At 47.8% G+C, this 20,977-nt stretch overlaps 1 protein-coding gene and 1 long non-coding RNA gene across 2 annotated transcripts in view; one reads left to right on the top strand and one right to left on the bottom strand.

Annotated features, from left to right (window-relative positions):
* LOC135113992 (uncharacterized) overlaps positions 1–5,787 on the bottom strand; it is a 19,335-nt gene extending 13,548 nt beyond the window's left edge. The window contains exon 1 of the long non-coding RNA XR_010275163.1: positions 5,055–5,787. This is a non-coding gene — a long non-coding RNA (uncharacterized LOC135113992). The remainder of the gene's footprint in view (positions 1–5,054) is intronic.
* LOC135113991 (location of vulva defective 1-like) overlaps positions 1–20,977 on the top strand; it is a 55,866-nt gene that overhangs the window by 22,946 nt on the left and 11,943 nt on the right. The gene's annotated exons all lie outside the window — the stretch shown is intronic.

Below are 20,977 nucleotides of genomic sequence, written 5' to 3'. Positions count from 1 at the left end.
TTGATCAGTGCAAGTAGCAGGAGTGACGCGCAGTGTAGACTCAGGCGATAAGTTAGCCAGGAGGAGCGAGGGACGCTTCCTAACGCCTCCCCTGCGTGAGAGCGGCGGGTCATGCGATGTGATGATGCAAACAGTTCCCGCAACTCCTGCAGGACAAGCGTGTCTCTGCGTCGCCCTCATGTCTCCTTCCTTACCAAGATGGAACACAACCTTCCCAACCTACACACAGCCTCCCAGCTCTCCCTCCCCAACCAAACGACACCCCCTCCCCCATCCTCCACGCCCCCTTTTGTGCCCCCATGCTCCGATTTAACCCTTTCACGGCAGCCCGACGAGCAGGCTTGGGACGGGAAGGGTTGGGGAGGGACCAGGCGATGGGGAGGGGCGGGTTACACTGGGGGTCAGAAGCTCAGGGCTGATGATTTTTTTTTTCTGTCACATCCAGTTGCCACACAGTTATTTTGGAATCCACTTCATCACAGCGTTATTAAGCAGATGTTGGAGTGTGGTTTTTACGCACGTCGTGTTCACCGGTGAGCAGAAAGGTCAACTGGAGCCTCCTGGAACCTCGCGAGAAACACTCACATATCATTACTTATCTCTTTATCTCGACAGGGAAAAATTCTCAAGATTCCGTAGATGATAGGAGGCTCGCCGCGCTGTGTAGCTCCCGGGTGACACATAAGGGTGAATGCTGCTGCCTCCCTCCCTCGTGTGCCCCTTGCTCCTGCTTCCCCAAGGCTGCCACTCTTAAGGCCGCGTGGTTCTTACAGTTCAGCGGGATCCTCTTCCAGGGAGTTGAGTGAGCATATAGCCAAGACCAGGGTCATCCTCATCACGTGTTTCCTTACTTACCGCCTCCTACAAGCAAGTTTTTTGGCATATTCTTAGACACCTTTGTGCTAATCTCCCTCCCCTTCCCCCTTAATATTCCACAGCCGAGGTCGCCTCTTGTTTGCTTTCTTTTTTGCCAGGTTTATACTTTATTTTGGGTAACTGTGAACTTTCCTGCCAACGGTGGTAATCCGCGGGGCACAAATTGATGTTTCGTGACAGTAAATCAAGGTTCATGCCGTTATTAGTGCTGCAGGTTGTGTCTGTGGCTCGCTAGGTATTATTTCTTTGCCTCTCCGTCACTCTCGCTTGCTAAATTTCTCCCCTGTATTCTCTCCTCTCCTTTCTTCCTTCCTCAGTCAGTGCAAGTGTCTGGTGCCTCGTCCTTCCACGAATTTGAAGAAACGTCTGGTAATCAAAGTATTATAAAAACTCTATGCATATCCAAAGGCATTCTTTTATAGCGAATTATGTGGGAATTAGTGAATGCATACCTGTTGTGTTTCCTTCAGCTGTGATTTAATTATCATTACAACGATTTTGCATTTTTCAGCATAACTGTTGCGTTTAGCTTTTTACCTTCCGCAGTGGTGATATGCACTACCCTCTGAGTGGCTGCAGCATGCGGGTCAGGTTATGTTGTGTCAGGTTAGATTGGCTCGGTCATACCTGTACGCCTCTGCTGCACATGTCCCGTCTCCTCCTCCCGTGCCAACCCTCACTCACTCACCCCCCACTTAGCTACGTCCGCATTCATTCTTCATGCTACGTGGTGCTCTCCCTCCTCCCTCCCTTCTTCCTTCCTCCATTCCTTCCTTCCTTCCTTCCTTTCTTTCTTCCTTTCTTTCTTTCTCTCTTTCTTTCTTTCTTTCTTTTTCTTTCTTTCTTCCTTCCTTCCCTCCTTCCTTCCTTCTTGACACACACACACACACACACACACACACACACACACACACACACACACACACACAGTACTCTAAACACCCCGCCTACGTCATTACCATCACACCAGCAATCTCATCACCACCACAACATCACCATCGCCTTACGTTCTTAAGCAATCACTCAACGTTCCGCCGTGGATGCTTTACTGAAGACTGCATAGTGTAGCACATCACAAACACCTCAGTGGGAGCCGACAACAGGTCTACCAGTGTTCGTTCTTCCTTTGTGTTCATGTCCCTGAGAGAGAGGTTGGAGAAGCGAGGCGGGGCTGGGCGGGGTGATGAGCAGTAAGCCTATCTGAACTACCCTTACTCGGGACGGTTGGAATCCCCTTATTATGAGCCATCTGTAACCGCGGACCCTCAGCGCCGCGCTTCATTTGTCATAACCCGCCACTTTATACACTACCAGGGACTCGTGGATTCCGGAATTTATGATCCTGTTTGTTTTCCCTCGTGGTCGCTCGCTTCTCTCTCTCCCTCGTCCTCTCGGGGACACGACGCGAAAGAGAAAGAGATGAATTCCTGCTCTTGTTCTCAGCCGGTCTGACGAGGTCCTTCCCAAGCGGCCGTGTGAGGAACAGTGGAAGCTCTAGCTAGTTGGAGGGAGGAAAGAGGAAGGGAGGGGGTGAGATGTAAAGAAGTGACTGGTAGGACAACTGGAAAAGAAAGGTGTAGGACAGGACAGGAGAGAGAGAGAGAGAGAGAGAGAGAGAGAGGGGGGGGGGCGCAGATAGACAGACAGGCAAACAGACAGACTGGATAATGGGCGAAGAGACTTAATTACTATCCCACAGATGGTGAAATATATATAGAGAGAAACAAGAAAAAGACGAACACATGAAATTGGAAAATCAAACATGCGCACAAAGGAGAAATGCGATTAAGTGAATGAGAAGAAGAAAAGAAAAAAAAAAGAAATGAATAACCCTTTTACTGTACCTTCCTTATCGTCTCCGTAACTATATAACGTTGACTAGTATGGGTACAGTGCATATATATATAAAATCTATGACTAAGAGGGGTCGTGTCTACTATTATGTATCCAAACTGTCGGTGTCTTTCATCGGGAACACCACCAACACGCCCTTAAGCTGTTCACCCTCACTATCACTCACTATCAGCGGCGGCTCGCAGTGTCGGTGTCGCTGCCTTGAGTAGTGGCGAGTAGAGGCGAGTAGCAGCCGTGTTGCCGTCAGTCAGCGGGCGGGGGTCTGCGAACGCCAGTCAGGTCGGCTTACATGTAATTTTTATTGATGATTAAAGAAGTGCTGACGGTCGATTGTGAGCAGATATAGTAGTGGTAATAGTAGTAGTAGTAGGAGGAAGAGGAAGAAGAGGACATATGGAATTAAATCACATTGTTAAGAAAATAGTATACGAGTATTTTTTTTCTTTTTTATTTTTAGCTGTGATGTTGTGTTTATGATGTGTATAACCTCAATAATCTTGTCCTCAGCCTCCAATTCTGAGACTGGCGTGCATATCTTCCTATGACTCCCACAAACCTCTCCTTTTGCCTTATATATTTACGCTTCTCCTCGTTGCACGCATAAGTATTGGAAGGCTCAGTTATCTCACCTGAACTTGATTAATTAGCATTGATTTGTTCCTAAAAACTAACCTGATCTCTTTGTGCTCGTCTCTCACGTCCTCCGTAACACAATTTGCAGCAACAGCCCTCCAAAGATGCATTAATAACAGCTGGGAGTAACGTTGTCCTATACAATACGCTAACAACGATAAGAAATTACGGAGATTAAAATGTTACTTGTACGTTCCAATTTGCAACAAACAAGAACAGCAAATTACCCATCTGACGGAGTTGTGTGTGCAGGGAAGGCTACCGATACCCGAGTCTTAACACCTTGCTTTCCTCCGTCACTGTAAATCGGTCTCCGGATGAACCCTGGCCCACACCATTCACGGAAAAGGTGATTATGAAGATAGATGTTCCTGGGTGATCAAAAATGGCGTTCACCTCCCGTAGAATTTATACGTGAGAAGGCGGTGAGATGCAGCCCGACCTCTCCACCTCCTCACCTACCTGCCTTCCGCGCTCCCAGGCCGCCCTCATCCCTGACTCCTCTCATCTCACGTCCTGAGTCTTGTGTCTCTCCTGATGCAGTTTGGTTTTGTTACTAGATCGAGTCTTACTTTGCTTCTATTCAAGTCGTTATACTCTTTTGTGAAACGGAGCTTAAAAACATTAAAAGAACTTATGGTGATGTGTGTGTGTGTGTATATATATATATATATATATATATATATATATATATATATATATATATATATATATATATATATATATATATATATATATATATATATATATATGTATGTATGTATGTATGTATGTATGTATATGCGTGTAAAATGTTTCAGCGGCGTGGAAGAAGCCTTGTGAGCTTATTTCCTGCGTATAAGTTTCAGTGCATCACACTTGTACTCTGCGTGTGCGAAGCGGGCAATGCATTTTCTTGTTCCCCTCAGTTGGTCGCTTGGCTGGATGCTCTCAGCCTTGACCTTGACTCGACCAGGACCTGTGACGTCATAGGCTGTGCCAAGCTGTTCACCTCTGGGAACCTGTTATGCCCGCGAACCATTCATCCTTTGCGTGCACAAGTACCTGTAATAGTGCTGCTGAACACCCTCCTGCCCGCCGATCACATCTTGTCAAAACTAATCCCCTGCGGAGAATGACAAGCGCGGGAAGAGGCACAGCAGACAAGACAGTAATCTGCGTGTTGAGGCCGCCTCGTCTCCTGCTCGTCGCCGCTGGGGAGCGCCGGCGAGAGGATGAGTGACCGGTGTGAGTGACGAGGGTGGCGGCGGCTATGAGGTGGGCGGCGGGGACTCATCACCCGCGCCTCGGCCCACCGGCGTTTTTATTGGTTGTTGGTCAGCCCGGGAGCCCGCATGGACCAATGAGCTCTAAGCTGCAAGCGAACAAGCTATTTTGCATTCCTCCACGTCAAGCCTCGTTGTTTAAGTCTCATTTTTGATGAGACAACAAGTACATAGGCAACTTATGGGAGCAAACTGCATGAACGCTCCTAAGAACATGTTAATGAGAAAATACAAATGACATTGAGATGAACTTTAACTTGGTGCTCCCCAGATTCTCATTAAAATGGCGACCATCGAGACGCTATGTTACCTTCTTACTGTTGCGGATGTACAAGTGATGGCAGAGATGAGTGTAAGGCGCCGGCGGCACTCCTGGCGGTGAGAAAATGCGGAAACACGGGCAGGTAACCAGGTGTTACCACTCACTTGTGCAAGTTGCGAGTGAAGATAGTTTCATGGAGAGAGACGTGGCTAGGAGGAGGAGACTCAGAGACCTGGCCTGACCCACTGCCCACTGTGATGAAGGACAGACAGGGGGAAGACGGTACTGGAGTCCGGGGTGGTGGTGCACGTGGTAAGGGACGTGCGGGATGATGCACGTGGTGGTGGTGAAGGGGGTGTGCGCGGCGGGGTGCGCGGGGGGGCACTGGCAACACCGCCGTGGCCGGGCCGGGGCGCGAGCCCACCATCGCCTCACACGGCTGTGCGCCGCCGCCTGCCTCACACCGCTGTGTCAGCACACCCACCGATAGCGCTCTTGCGGCATCTCGCTTGCCGCACCGTCAACGTTCACAATCGTTGCCAGAGCGGCAACGTTGGTGTGCCAGTCAGCAGCGGCGGCCCAGCCCCCACCAGTGTCCTTACCACAGTGCCTCTACCGGCCAGCGTTGAAGTTCCGACGCGGCCTATACTCCGCCCGAACCACAACATTCCGCCCACCCAGGATACAAATATTGTAGTGCCTCGTAATAAAATTAATATTTTTTCTGGCGTCAGCCAAGATCCATCCCAAAGTCTGGCCGAGGAGGTTCAGCATCTGACCTATACCCATCCGGCCATCACGGCCCTAGACTACCTGCCCCGGGAGCTCCACGCCCCTCGGACACACTGCCCACTTCACGCTCATCCGCCTCCCCGATTCCGCGACCCCACGCGCCGCTCGACATGAGATGATTTGTGTTTTGTGTGATTTTGTGTGAAAGTCGTGGGAAAATTTTGACAAGTTGTGCCAGGAAGAGTAGTGTTGTGGCGCGGCCGCGCTGTACAGTTCCCGGGTAAAGGAAAGCGCCCACAATACCAGGTGAATTTGGAGTGAATTGGGGTGAGAATTTGGACAAAAAAGGCCAAACACGTAGGCTTGTCTGACCATTTATCAAAGGCGAGAAGTCGCTACGAGGAGAAGGGGAGACCTGCCAGAACCATGGCCGACAATTTATATTAATCTAAGAAAACATACAAAGGTGACAAGTTTTAAAAAATCCGTCGGGAACTCCCCATTGGTTCCCAAGTCTTGTGCTGTCACAGTGGACCAAAGATCACCGAAATAGAAGGTCACAAGGAAGCAGCTTCCAGGTCCCTGCGCGTCCCTCCTGCTGCAGTGTTGTGCCTCAACTCCAGGCCGAGCTGGTCGTTCCTCAGGGCATTCATTAGAAGCAGTCAGTTCTGTGAGAGTTGTTCTGCTTGTGGACGAGTGGCAGTGTGTGTGAGGGAGGAGAATAGTGACAGGAAAGCAACCAAGAGAAGCCTTTCCCTTGCACCTAACATGAGCGTCTCTGTGTAGCGCCGCCGAGTGAACTGCTACTCACGCCACCCCACTGCCACCGCTGGTACAGCTTAGGTAAGTTTTGGTGTTTTTTTCTCACAAGACGTGACTCAGAGATATGTGAGTTGGTTGCATTCCTGATGTGTTCACGAGCATAGTTAGGATTCAAGGAACGAATACATCAAAGGAGATCTAGAAATGCGGGCAGAATATTTGAATAACACGTGAAAAACGTATTCGCCTCACTTGTGCAATTCACACTGAAGTAAGAGCAGAATGAGGCATATGTGAAGTGAGGCGTCACGAGCCTCGGTGGACACCTCATGCGAGTGTGGTGAGGAAGTGAGGGAAGGGGAGAGAGGAGGGTTGCATGGGACGAATGGAGCAGGAAGGAAACAGCAACACCTCTCAAATTATCTTCCACGCAAGGAAATATCAACAAGACTAAAGTGTAAATAATAACCATCACGCACTAACTACCGCGTGAATTATTTAAATGAACAAGTATTCATAATTGCAGAAAACACACACACACACACACACACACACACACACACACACACACACACACACACACACACACACATACCAGGTAAGCACTGTATTAGGAAAACTCGAGCACGCCGGTCGCGGTGTCGTGGGGGAGCCACGCGGGAGTCGGGACATGCGGCCCAGCAACCATAAAGCACCCGTGAGCCAGGAAACTTTTAGCAGACCACAAGCAATCACCTCAAATGACAGGGGTTCACAACTTGAGGCGACCCAACACTCTCGCCGCCTGTTATTTCCTCGCTATTAACATTCTGAACGTTCCGGGTGTGATTCATGTGGGAGGTGTAAGTGGCGGCATCCTGTGGGCGACACCCTCCGCCCGCCGAAGATCCAACAGGAAATTCGATGGGATGTAAACTAAGAGATGTGTTCATCTTTTGTTTGCTCCTCGTGAAATTATTAGTTTTCGCACTGAGAGAGAGAGAGAGAGAGAGAGAGAGAGAGAGAGAGAGAGAGAGAGAGAGAGAGAGAGAGAGAGAAATATCAGACATCGAAAAGTTCCGACCACAAATTTTCACATTAATACACATACGCTTATCTTTTTAACACTTTTATCCTTTCTCCTTCCCCTCCTCCTCCTCCTCCTCCTCCTCCTCCTCCTGATGATCTTTCTTCACCACGCCATGCATCTACCCTCCATCCTCCTAACACACCTTAGTTCATTGAGGTAAAAGTAATTAGCAAAACAGCAAATCGAGGAGGGCGTTCAGGGTGTCAGTCAGCTCAGCGTCTTACTCCCTCCTCTGGCCCGCGGTATCACTGTTGTCTCTCGAAAGCGTCACATCCCATGAAGGCGACGCTGTGACTGCCATTGTGGAGCAAACTGTGGCGGCGATGAGTTTTGTATTGCAGGCCAGTATGTTCTTCCCCGCCTTGCAGAACTCCTCCACCGCCATCATCACTTCACCACCTCGATAACGTCATGAAGTAAAACATTTTCGCCACTGTTTGTCGTGTATTGTAAAAAAAAAAAAAAAAAAGTTAAAAGAAAAGAAGAAAAAAACGAAAGGAAAAAAATAGCTGGTGTATAATTAGGAAAGCGTGTAAAAATTCGTTCTTGATAATTATGTTTGTGATAAGAAGTTTGAATATTGGTTTTAACGCACACTAACAATGCAAATTAATAATTATGGTAGAAAACAATTTACGTGAGTTATTATAATTAGAAAAGTAGATATAAAAAGATACAGCTTCATTATTGCGGGGATTATTATTATTATTATTATTATTATTATTATTATTATTATTATTATTATTATTATTATCATCATTATTATTAGTCGCTAGGAAACTACTGATATTATTTTGCAGTGTTCTGAATTGTGCAAATACAACTCTGCCCTACATACATGCTTGGGAACCGTGCAGTCAGTCCGCCAATAAAAAATACACTTAAAAAATACAGATAAATGATGATATATAAATACAGAAGATATAAATAACCGTACCAATCACTATCTAGAATATAATATTTTTTTTAAAAGCACGAAACTCCAATAAAAATATAAGTGCGAGATTTAAAGCAATTACTGATGATTAATTTTGTGACTGCAGCGTCAGATCCGAACTCGTCATCTTGAATAGTTCAGTCCGTGTAAGCAGTAAGAGCAGCACAGTCCCTCCGTGAGTCCATTTGCTGCACTCCTGAAGGCTGCATGTTGGCTAGCTCCCTCAGGCTCGGTAAGGGGAGGGGGGATCATTTGGTGGCTGCAATCTTGGAAGGTCTACGGCAATACTGGGTAGGTAAGGCGATGATGAGTGCAGCATCACCTCAGCATCACTCACCAGCACATCTCGTGGTTTACAGTGCAATGAAATGATGTCAGTCACCAGCACCACGGTAATGATAATGATGATGGTGACAATAATAATAATAATAATAATAATAATAATAATAATGATAATAATAATGATAATAATAATAATAATATGCAAGTACCTACATATATCCAATTGCCATAACTAGTAACACCGGAACAACAACAGCAGCAGCAGCACATCATGGGGGCACAAGCAACAACTTGCAACAACAACAACGACAGCACACACACACACACACACACACACACACACACACACACACACACAGTCTAGCACTACAGCTTTTTAATTTCTTTTCACCACCTTTGGCCAGACAGCAACACCACCTGTAGTACTCTGGTGCAGTGTAGGCTGTAGAGACGAGCTAGTCTGCACACACACACACACACACACACACACACACACACACACACACACATCAGGAGGGCAGAGGGGCTGCCTTCTAGCAAAACAAAGCAAGTGACGCCACTATCATGTGTCATGGGAGATGCATGTCACGCTTACCCTTCTTTCTTCTGCTTCCTTTTCTTTTCTCCTCCCGCTTTACTTTTTTTTTTTTTTTCCATGTGTGTGTGACAGAGGATAGTTGTAAGAAAGGCCTCGCGTCGCCTGGTAGGGAATGATGCAGATTGATGTGTTAGTGTGGTCTGCGGAACACAAGGAGGAGTGGAAGTTTGCGTGGAAGGTTTTCCTTGTTAATAGAATGTAAGTGCACACGGCTTCCGCCCCACAGGGACACGGAATACACTCATCCGTCCATCAGGGGGCGGAGGACACCAGCACCGGCGAGGCTTGCGAGCGTCTGCCTCAATCACGTAAATTGTTTGATTACATTGATGACGGTGCTCAGCGGACAACACAGTACCGGCGGTCGCTGCCGCGGCCTCGTGTTTCATCTGGAGATTAATCAGAGTTACCGCGAGTTATTTACGGGTCTCGATCTCACCCTCGCATTGCTGGCGTGCCGCCGTGACGCCCGTAACGCTTCACCACACAAGGAATGGTCCATACACCGGTATGATACGCAAGTCCTCGTCCTCCTCCAGGTGTGTGATGTGTCCCCTCCGTCAGGCAGCAGTAGCCACTCCGACACCCACTCCGGCGGTCGGGGGACAATATCTCATCAGCGGCAGGAAGGTCTCGCCCTTATAATTATCACACTTTGTCTGGCGAGTAAATTCGAGCAGGAACGAAAGCATAAAGTCTGGTAATAAGTGAGTGTGCGGGCCGTGAGGGCAGACTACAGCAGTGGTTGCGCTGCATGCAATCTCACAATGATTGGTCGCGTTGTTTGTATTTATTGTTATGGCTTGTTTTTATTTTTTACACCCATCGCGAGGCAACGATGAAATGTTAGTGTCCGTGACGAGAGCAACACTGGCATTCGTCAGATTGTATTAATGCAAAGGAAAGTTTCTACAAACAACCAGTTCTAGAAATGGATTGCAGGTGCGTGCTGAGGGTTCGTTTCTCAGCAACGGTGACAGCTTCCTTGAGGTGTTCAACTTTCATGAGGCGGCGACGGGGATGCGGTGATGGCCTGAAATCAGAATGTGTTACCTCAGTTCACGACGACCATTATCAACCAAACGAGTTTTAGACAAATTCAATTTTACGTCTCGTTGAATTTCTTGATAACCACCTTGGCCGACCCTCACGAGAGCGAATGTGGCCTGGGATATAATATGAAGCAGAATTATAGCATAGTTGTAGTGAGGTGGAATTATCGCAAAAGTGAGAATTTTGTTGAGAAGTTAAGGCAAGGCAGGCGGCGGAGGCGTGGGCTTGTGTAGGGTATTGATCACGCCAGTTAGTGGGACATTAAGGCGCTCCGCTGCTCATTTTGCCATAAAGCAACATTCTTGCCAAACTGATAATTACAGGATTAAAGTTGCAGCGCTGAGCCGGCCAGTCCGCGGCAGCCGGTACCAGCGGGGAGGTGCCCCCGGGGGATGGAGGGGTGTCGCAGGATTCAAATAGGTAGCATTTTGTTTTGGTGTGAATTAATGCGGTCTTCTTTATCTGCTGCCATTAAGACTACAGAATAGAAGTTAATGGAGAAAGATATTCCGAAAATAAGAATAAAAACTTTGTAAATTATTCTGCTCTCAGCTGACAGTGGCAGCCTCGAGGCTCGTATTTTTCCCTCTTGTCATCTGACTTCCAAATGTTCGTGAAAGACTGTCCGTACTGAAAAAGTTGTTGCAGTATTCCCTCAGCGTTATATAGCGGTGCCGGGCTGGCGCCGCACTCATACCCAGCCTCTTCCCGCTGCCGGACCACCAGCGCACGAACACCTCGCTGCGTCGCGCCGCCACTCACACGGACATTTCCAACACTTGCAAGGTCTCAGGTCAGTTGTTGAATTTGCTGCAACCCAGTTGTTCTGAGGATCACTTTGCTGGTGACGAAACGCTGCACACAGAAGTGCGAGTGGCAGTCTGGTGACGGGAGTCGACGGACGGCCTCTGGGGTCTGGGCCCGGGATGGGCGGGCGAGCCCGTTACTTCGCTATCAAAATACGCCACACTACAGGTAAACAAAGATGTAGCATGTATGGACAGGTGGCACCGCGGCAACAGAATACGGATGGGGGTAATTATTAAAGCCATACAAGGTGTAGCAGCGAGCCTCCCCAGTCAGGCGGCAACATCTTATCCTGGAACCGGTACCGGGTGGCGAGGCTGACGCATTGCAGACTCGGTCCTGCCCTATTGTCACTTTGCAGTCACTTTCAGAATGAAACCACGTTGACGGCCCTCACCGCCGATTACTGTCGACAGGGGCAAGTTAATTAAATAGCGATGTGCCTGCGGGTTCCATCAGCCCGGAGGATCCTGCAGCACCCCGACGCGCGGGAATACCGACGGTGGCGCGGCCATTGGTGGGAGGATGACGGTGACGTCACTCGGCGTGTCAGTGAAACCGAGACTCTTTGCCCCCAGGCCCACACTGTCTTCCACCTCACTATCAGCAGCCTCCCTTAATAAAATGACGCCGCCCAGTCACTGACCGCTTGCCGCGATAAAATCTTGTGATGGTTTTTACGCTCTGTAAAGCAAAGACTCACGTAGCACGGGAGTATTAAGGTAAAGACAAAAGTGGTGCACAGTAGCAATAGTCACCAGAAGACACCTATCTTCTCATACTGCTGATCGCCGCAGGGAGGTGGTAGGCGAAGCAGTTCCTCTAATATATACTATTACGCACAGAAACAGTTTCTCGGGGTGATAACATCAAAATGTCTCAGTTTTCTGCTCGGGAATCAGAAGGGCCCGGATGTTCAAGAGTGCTGTACCACATCCTCAAATCCACCGCTGGCTGACAGCGTTCTCTACAAATCCATGTAACACCTTCCCTGTGGCACCGCGGAATGAAAGTATTGAAATTGCACAGTTGTAACAAAATAAGAGGTACTGTGCATTAATACAACCGCTGGAAGGGACTGCAGCTGCCCAGAGTGCTGACCTCCTGGGACGGGCCAATTACGACTCTATGACGTTTGTGTTTAAGGAACCTTGTCACTGTTCAAACCTCAGTCCGGCTGTGTGTGTGTGTGTGTGTGTGTGTGTGTGTGTGTGTGTGTGTGTGTGTGTGTGAGAGAGAGAGAGAGTGTGTGTATGTGTGTGTCGCCAGTCCGCGTGCCCTGGGACTTGGGGACTTGCTCCGCTTGATGGTCTGAACAGCGGTGTCTGCGGTAATACAATAGTTTTGTTAACAAGGAACACAGATCACTATTACATTTTCCCACTGACTGCGATGTGTTCACGCTATTTGTATTGATCTTTGCGTTGTTTCCAGGACGTAATTCAACGCGGCTTCGTATTTTTTCGATCGGACAGTACGGCACCAACACAATCTTCACCGACTTTTGAACGTAAAATCTCCGTTATTTTCCACGGCTGTCGGGTTTAAGAAATTTGTCATCCTTTTCCACTATTGACATTTTGGATTTTTTGCCAGACAGTAGAAGGGCGGCGGTCGCTGTGGGAGGGAGGCAGGGAGGGAAGGTTGAGCGGGAGGGTGGCTGGGAGGGAAGGCAGCCGAGGGGGTCTTGTTTGAGGGGAGGCAGGAAGATGAGGGGGAGGCTGCGGTAGTGATGAAGGGAGGAATGCGAGGCGTGAGGGAGGTGAGGGTCAAGGAAGGGATGAGCGATAGAGTTGAACGTGAATGGGAGGCGAGGGTGCGAGCCCCTGGACTGTGGTAGAGATGAGTGCAGGTAGGTCAGCGCTACATTGCGGTCGCTTCATACCTCCTCCTCCTCCTCCTCCTCCTTCACAGCCTCCACTCAGCGGTGAAGCTCTGCAGAAGTCACACCCGCAACATTGCATAAGGATGACGTCTCTTCTTCTCCTTAGTGGAGTAATATAATTTGTTCTGTTATCAATAAGTAAAATGATGAGAAATTACTTAGCAAGATAAGAAAATATATAACTCTCTCTCTCTCTCTCTCTCTCTCTCTCTCTCTCTCTCTCTCTCTCTCTCTCTCTCTCTCTCTCTCTCTCTCTCTCTCTCTCTCTCTCTCTCTCTCTCTCTCTCTCTCTCTCTCTCTCTCTCTCTCTCTCTCTCTCTCAGTACAATTTACCTGGTCTGAGGAAGGAAAGGGGGCCACGTGGAAGCAAGAAGGGCATCGGGGTGGCCTCATCTAGCAGCACCTATTATTCTTAGACATGAAATGCACTCACACGTTCCCGCCGGCAGCACTGTATGGGGAGGCCGGGTGCGTGTGGCCGGAGGGAGTGCCCTGTGGGTTGGGTGGGGGTGGAAAGGCTGTATTACTTTGACTTGGGTAAACAGGATGGGATACGTTTCACCAGTATTCCTGCTCAGGTGTTTTCTCTCTTTTTGTATTGTGTGTGTGTGTGTGTGTGTGTGTGTGTGTGTGTGTGTGTGTTTTTCTACTTCATCTCTGTCGCGTCTTTCTTGATAACTTTAGCTCTCCGGATATAGTTCTCTCTCTCTCTCTCTCTCTCTCTCTCTCTCTCTCTCTCTCTCTCTCTCTCTCTCTCTCTCTCTCTCTCTCTCTCTCTCATCCTCGCACTTTTTACTCCTCCCGGTGGTGCTGTCTTGCATGCTTCTCGCGCCCTCCCTCGGTCTTCTTACCTGCCTCGCCTTACCACTTTTTTCTGGCTATTTTCTGTCATCCAGTATTTTTGCATACGCTTCTTGTCGTTTGTTTGGCCCGCCACCTTCCTCCTTTTGTTTGTGGCCTCGCGTCTCTTTCAGTTTTCTTTGTCTTTTTATGTACAAGGCGTCTCAACTATTGTGTCTGTATGTTTTTGTCTTTTTGCTTATATATATATTTTTTTTTATTTTCCTTCTACATCATTACGTTCATTATTCCTAACGTTTTGTATGGCCCTTGTCTGTCTGTCTGTCTTTGTTTTTCTTTGTCTATCTGTTTCTCTCTCTCTCTCTCTCTCTCTCTCTCTCTCTCTCTCTCTCTCTCTCTCTCTCTCTCTCTCTCTCTCTCTCTCTCTCTCTCTCTCTCTCTCTCCGCTTTGGCTGGAACAGAGAGAGACCAGGAAGAGGGAACAGAGAGGGAAAGAATGAGAGAGAGAGAGAGAGAGAGAGAGAGAGAGAGAGAGAGAGAGAGAGAGAAGCCACTGGTAAGGGAGGAAGGGTTGAGAGGGTGGGGGTGATGAGGGGCGCCGGGGGGAGGTGAAGCTGGGATAAGGGAGGGTGGATGGGCATGGAGGCTTGGGGGGCGGGAACCCAGGCTGGAGAGCGGGTGTCCACGGTAACTCGAGGCAGAGTGTCGCTGTGTGGCCGTAGCTACCCCGAGGACTAGCTTCCGGGGCAGCTGTCCCTAACCCTTCCCTTCCCTCCCTCTGTATCCCCGTCACTGTCCCCCCTACCGCTCCCCATCGCTACCACCACCACCACTACCACCACCACTACCACCGCCACACACTGCCCCGGCTTTTCTCTCTTTCTTTTTCTCTCTTTTTATTTTTTTTTCTCTAGCCCTTGTGATTTTGCTCTCTCTCTCTCTCTCTCTCTCTCTCTCTCTCTCTCTCTCTCTCTCTCTCTCTCTCTCTCTCTCTCTCTCTCTCTCTCTCTCTCTCTCATTGCCTCTGTTGCTTCCCTGTTTCTGTTTTAACTTCTTTTTTTTTGTCTTTTTTTTGTTTTCTTCATATATAATTTTTGTTGTTGATTTCAAAGAATTCTTCCCGTTTTCTGTGAGTCTCATGCACTAACAATTCTTTATTTTATTATTAGTTTTATTAATTATTATTATTATTATTATTATTATTATTATTATTATTATTATTATTATTATTATTATTATTATTATCATGATGCTTCGTCTTTTTTTCTGTTTCATTTTGCGTCTTGCTTCTCTCTTGCTTTCTTTTTTTTTTCCTCTTCTTCTTCTTTCCCCTCTTCTTTTCTTGTCATTATTGCTGACGCCCTCCTCTTCATCCCCTCCCCCTCTCATCTCTCTCTCTCTCTCTCTCTCTCTCTCTCTCTCTCTCTCTCTCTCTCTCTCTCTCTCTCTCTCTCTCTCTCTCTGTCATTTTTAACTATTACAAAATTTATTTCCTTACATCTTTTGATTTTTATTCATTTATTTATTTATTTTTTCCATACCTCACCCTTCCCTTCATCTCTCCTTCACATCCACTTCATCCCCTTCTCTCCCTCTCCCTCTCCCTCCTTTATCTCCCCTTCCTACACCACCCACCATCTTCCCTTCCCTACCCTCGCCCACCTCCCTTCCCTCTCGCTCTCCCTCCCCTTCCTTCCCCTTCCTCTGCTCACGACAGACGGGAAGAGGAGCGTCGCCCTTCTCCGGATATTGTGATTGCTGTTAATTATTTGAGGGTCTCTCTCTCTCTCTCTCTCTCTCTCTCTCTCTCTCTCTCTCTCTCTCTCTCTCTCTCTTGAGTTCGCCTGTACTTATGTTGTTTATAAACTCGGTCCCTGAAGGAGAGGAACCGTCATGAGTAAATAGGACTGAAGTGTGGGATTTTTACGACTTATTTTCGATGATTCTCGCCTCGCCTTGGGATGTACGAGTACGTGTATATTTTTGCTGGTCTAGTTGTTGTCCTTGTGTAATGTCCGTGATGCGTGTTTCTTTTCTTTTCTTCTTCTTCTTTTTACTTTACTTCTCATTCTACTTATTCTTGTACTTGTTGTTGTTGTTCTTTCTTCGCTTCCGTGTTGATATTGGTGTTTATTTGTTTATTCATTTTTATTTTTTGGCAGTTGTGGTTTGTCTTGTGCGTCCTTTCTTATTTTTGTTGCTCCCTCTCTCTCTCTCTCTCTCTCTCTCTCTCTCTCTCTCTCTCTCTCTCTCTCTCTCTCTCTCTCTCTCTCTCTCTCTCTCTCTCTCTCTCTCTCTCTCTCTCTCACCACCTTCTTCCTGCTCTAGTGCTTTCCATCCCCGTAGTCGTCCGTCACTTCCTTCCTTTCTCTCTCTCTCTCTCTCTCTCTCTCTCTCTCTCTCTCTCTCTCTCTCTCTCTCTCTCTCTCTCTCTCTCACTTGCACTCCTTCACCATTCATTTATCTCCCTCATCCCCCACTCTCCTCACCATCCTCTCATTTTCCTTCCTCTCCCCCTTTACTTACCTGTATCATTAATCTCTCTCTCTCTCTCTCTCTCTCTCTCTCTCTCTCTCTCTCTCTCTCTCTCTCTCTCTCTCTCTCTCTCTCTCTCTCTCTACAGGGAAATGCTATCTTGTTCAATGTGTTACGTCCCGTTGGCGTGGCTGCAGTGCTTCACATCTGGGTGGCATGGGAGCGGCGTGTGTCCTCTCAGCACGCACTCCGTCAGCTGCAGGTCAGGCTCCCGAGGCCCTAAATTTCCTCATGTGCAGGTGATCGCTTCTGAAGGTCGTGGTGGTAATGGTATTGAGAGGAGATAAGGACGTAGGGAGAGGTTCTGTACTGGGAACTTTGCAGACGTGTTGGGTTTCCTGTTGAATAGTTAGTAGTGGTAGTGTGTGTGTGTGTGTGTGTGTGTGTAGTATTATGTGGGTTTAGTAATAGTGGTGTCAGGGTGTATTACTGCGAAATAGTGAGCATCCCAGCACCTTCCTGGCTCTCTCCTCCTCCTCCTCCTCCTCCTCCTCCTCCTCCTCCTTCTCCTCCTCCCCCTCCCCCCTCTATTTCCCAGGACATGTCGCAGACGCAAACACTGAGCTCAGCGACTCGAGGTGGAGAGGCTGACGCGGCTTTTCAAACCTGATGCGGCGTGTTCACTTTGTGTTACATTGAGCGCTAGTTGAAGCCTGAACTAAGACTTTCCAGGTGCGCGTGTGCTGACGTGTAGCCGCACACACACACACACACACACACACACACACACACACACACACACACACGTCATTACTTATTAGCTTGTTGTGTTCTCTTCAAGTGATTCCCATGAAACTCTTTTCCTTCATCAACTCGATCAGTGGTGTTGACTTTGCGTCTCAAGCACATCCCCGTCAGCAGCCTTGCCGTCTCGGGGTAAAGGCCACATCACCACCTCGCGCCCTATACACCATCGCCTTTATACATTCTACGTCGCTTCCTCGTCGCCCAAACAAGTCAGGGAGGTTAGCAGGGAGGGCGTCAGACCTCCCTTGATTCGTGATGCACTAACCAAGTGGTACAGGTGACACCTTTGCACGCCCTTGACGCCTCCGCTCTCACCCGGACCAAAGACCACAGAGACCTGAGGAATCTCTTGCAACATAACCCAGTAGCGTGCCATTGCATTGCTTCCATCATCCTTCCCTGCCACTGTGCCCTCCCTCACCGTCACCTAATACTAAGTTTTCACCGTCGCATCATACCCACGCGGAATAACAAGAGCGTAACAGTCACAAGGAAGCAACAGGGTATTGGTATACAAACTGCACCATCAAGCTGGCGCGGTGTGTCTGGCCATTCAGGGTTGTTGCCGTTGGCTGTTGGCGCTGCCGGGATACGATACGCTGCACCTTATCGTTTGCTTCCCTCGTCAGGATTTGTAATGCATGAAGGAAACATTACGGCTCATTAGACAGTGGGTTACTGCAACGGAACTACAGTGTTACTAATGGTGATGGTGGCTGTAAAAATGATAATGATAGTGCTGATAGTAATTTTAATGATGGTAATAATAATGATGGTGATGATGACTGATGATGGTGTGGCGGTTGTTCATGATGCTAATAAGAATGATAATAACAGTAGTAAGAATGATAATAATAATAGTAATAATAATAATAATAATAATAATATAATAATAATAATAATAATAATAATAATAATAATAATAATAATAATAATAATAATAATACCTAGTAAGAACAGAAACGATAGTAATAATTATAATAATGGTAATAGTAGCAGTAATGCATGTGTCAGTGTGTTTTCTCGGAAAATACTAAAAGTCTTCGCTCATTAGAATTGAACATTCTTTCAAATATGAAAATTTAACACCCAGAGTGCAGTTAATTTTCATACGTACCTGACATGCAAAATTACCATTAGTCAACAAAGGACGGAGCTCAATGTTCGGAGAATTATTCTGTTTCTTTTGTAGCAATGGAGTGTTATGGGATTCCTAGCTGTACAATTTATTGTTTTATTTTCACGCGCATACTTTCTTACCAAACATTAAAGAGGACGATGTGTTTTTCTATCACAAAACACCATGCGATGTGTTTACATAATTCAACACCGGTGTTTGGTCGAGAGGGCCGCCACACCGCGACCACAGCCGACCACCGCCGAGGCAACCACAATGGAGCACCGCCGCGCAGCCCTCACCTGTGTAGCACACGGCGTCCTGTGTTGAGTTAGCTAGCCTTCATCCGGATTTTGGGTTATCGGTAAGACAGGCAGGCATCCTTCCCTAATGCTGTGGCGCGGGCACGGCAGGGGTATGCGATGGCGTGGGGCGGGCGTGGAATAAAGGTCTATTGAATAATGTGTTGTATATTCTGTAGACGTGGGGCGGGGATCGAGACGGGCGGGGGCGGGCAAGGGAAGGCAAGTCAAGGGTTCGGGGTTGACCAGGTCCTCAACTCACAAATAATTTATCCCTTAAACTTTCTCCCCGTCACTCCTGCGGTCTGTAAATGTGCAATACGCCGCATCAAAAATTCATTCGATTGCAAAATCTATATGCAATACCAACACTAACTTGTGGGTCACGTAAAATGGTGGCAAAATGTGAGCGATGGTGATGCAACGTCAATGTAATGCTGCTGTTTTGATGACTACCACACAAGCTTAGAGTTACTGATGCATGGGTTAGGTTCGGTGCGTCATGAGCCTTCCTTGAGGTGATTTCTCTCTCTCTCTCTCTCTCTCTCTCTCTCTCTCTCTCTCTCTCTCTCTCTCTCTCTCTCTCTCTCTCTCTCTCATATTATCGTGACTGAAGGCTGTTCTCTGCGCTTCCTCTCTCATCCATAATTAAATTAACAGGTTGCAATAAAGACTAATTTCATTTTGCCGCCGTGCCACTTCCAGCCACAAGGAAGAAGGAAATATGGACCTACCAGTATGAAGAACTGACTCCCTCATTAATATTATTTTTGGGAAGTGGGAGCAGATACCCTATGATATTATCGGGAGTAGTGACCGCTGTAATATTCTTAAGTACATTCTGTGTTTACTCGAGACTTAAACTCCTACCTCACCTCGTCCTCTCCAGGTATAATCCACGGTAGGCGGAAAATGACAATAGCCCTGGAATGCGTAGAGACGATGTTCCTATGTGTTTGTAGGGACCTGGTAACCCTTAGCTCGCGTCCTTTTTTCGGTGAGTTGTGCCGGCGAGTGCTATACTCTCACACAGGAGGCTGACCGACCAACAGACAGACAGACAGACACACAGACGGCGCGGCGTGTCATGCTGAAATCGCTTTGATGTATCTGTTTGCGTTCCTCAATTTCTCCTACTTCATTCATCCTTCAGGTTTGGGAATTATCTCATTAGCAGCTCTTTCATCCACCCTAAATCACTCCCCGCCCCATTCCCCCTTTTTACACCCCCTCATTCTCACTCTCTCTTTCCTCCTCGTCTTATCTCCATTCCCTATCCCCCTCCATAATACTTACACCCTCCTCCTCCTCCTCCTCCTCCTCCTCCTCCTCCTCCTCCTCCTCCTCCTCCTCCTCCTCTTTCCCCTCCCTTCCTTTCACTCATTTTTACCTACCTCACTCTCTCCCCTTTCTCCGCCACCTCCCCTTCCTTCTCCCTATCTTCCTTCACTTCTCCCCTTACTCGCCCCCCCCTCTGCGCACCAGTCACCCCTCGCCCCTCCCTCCCGTGCCTCTCCCTCCACCGTCCCTGTCCTCCCCTTTGTTTTTTCCCGGAAAGTTTTATGTTACGGTGGCGGACGCGGAGTCACGAATATTTAACGCGGTGTCTCTTGGTTCCGCCCTGCGCCGTCCATGTGGTGGCGATGGTGGTGGTGGTGTGTGTTGAGACCACCTCCCCGCCGCCAGCCTCATTACATGTTTTATGGAGAGAGAGAGAGAGAGAGAGAGAGAGAGAGAGAGAGAGAGAGAGAGAGAGAGAGAGAGATTTTGTATTAATAATTTTAGGAGTTAGTGACACTAGTTTCTCTTTTCTTTTTTTTTTTTTTGTATGTGTGTCTGAATGTATTATGCTTATTTTCTTGAACTTAATTGCGTGTTTTAAGGCAGCAGTCACTCACCGCCATTAGGATGCGTCCGTGCAGGACTGCGTACTGAAGCAATGCCCTTGTCTTTTTTTGTTTATGCACACTTAAGAGTTCGCGAAACCCAAACATTTTTAATGATAAAGTAACACCCTCACTGCTCTCTCTCTCTCTCTCTCTCTCTCTCTCTCTCTCTCTCTCTCTCTCTCTCTCCTCTCTCTCCTCTCTCTCTCTCTCTCTCTCTCTCTCTCTCTCTCTCTCTCTAACATATAACCTTTCGCCGTAGCAAATAATATATAACCCCTTTTCCCCCTCTCTCTCCTCTCCATTCTTTTGGCTGACGTTCCATTGTGTTCCTGTTAATTGATTTTCCGTCGGCGCACTCTTTATCTTCATCATTGTAATTGTATAATGAGTTCTGCCTTCTCCTAAACTCCTGCGCCCCGCTAATTCCTCTCCGCGGTATAATGACGCCCCGCATTATTAAAACGCCGCCCGTTTGTCCCCAATAAAAGTGTTTCACTCCTGTCGCTGCGTCGTGAAAGGGGGAGGGCAGAGGCGTGGCAGGATAAATACACGTGTAGCGGAAATGTATGCG

Source organism: Scylla paramamosain, chromosome 27 (genome assembly GCF_035594125.1).
Source record: "Scylla paramamosain isolate STU-SP2022 chromosome 27, ASM3559412v1, whole genome shotgun sequence".
Taxonomy (NCBI): domain Eukaryota; kingdom Metazoa; phylum Arthropoda; class Malacostraca; order Decapoda; family Portunidae; genus Scylla; species Scylla paramamosain.
The sequence above is the reverse complement of the archived record's forward strand: the minus strand, read 5'-3'. Positions and strand labels throughout refer to the sequence as shown.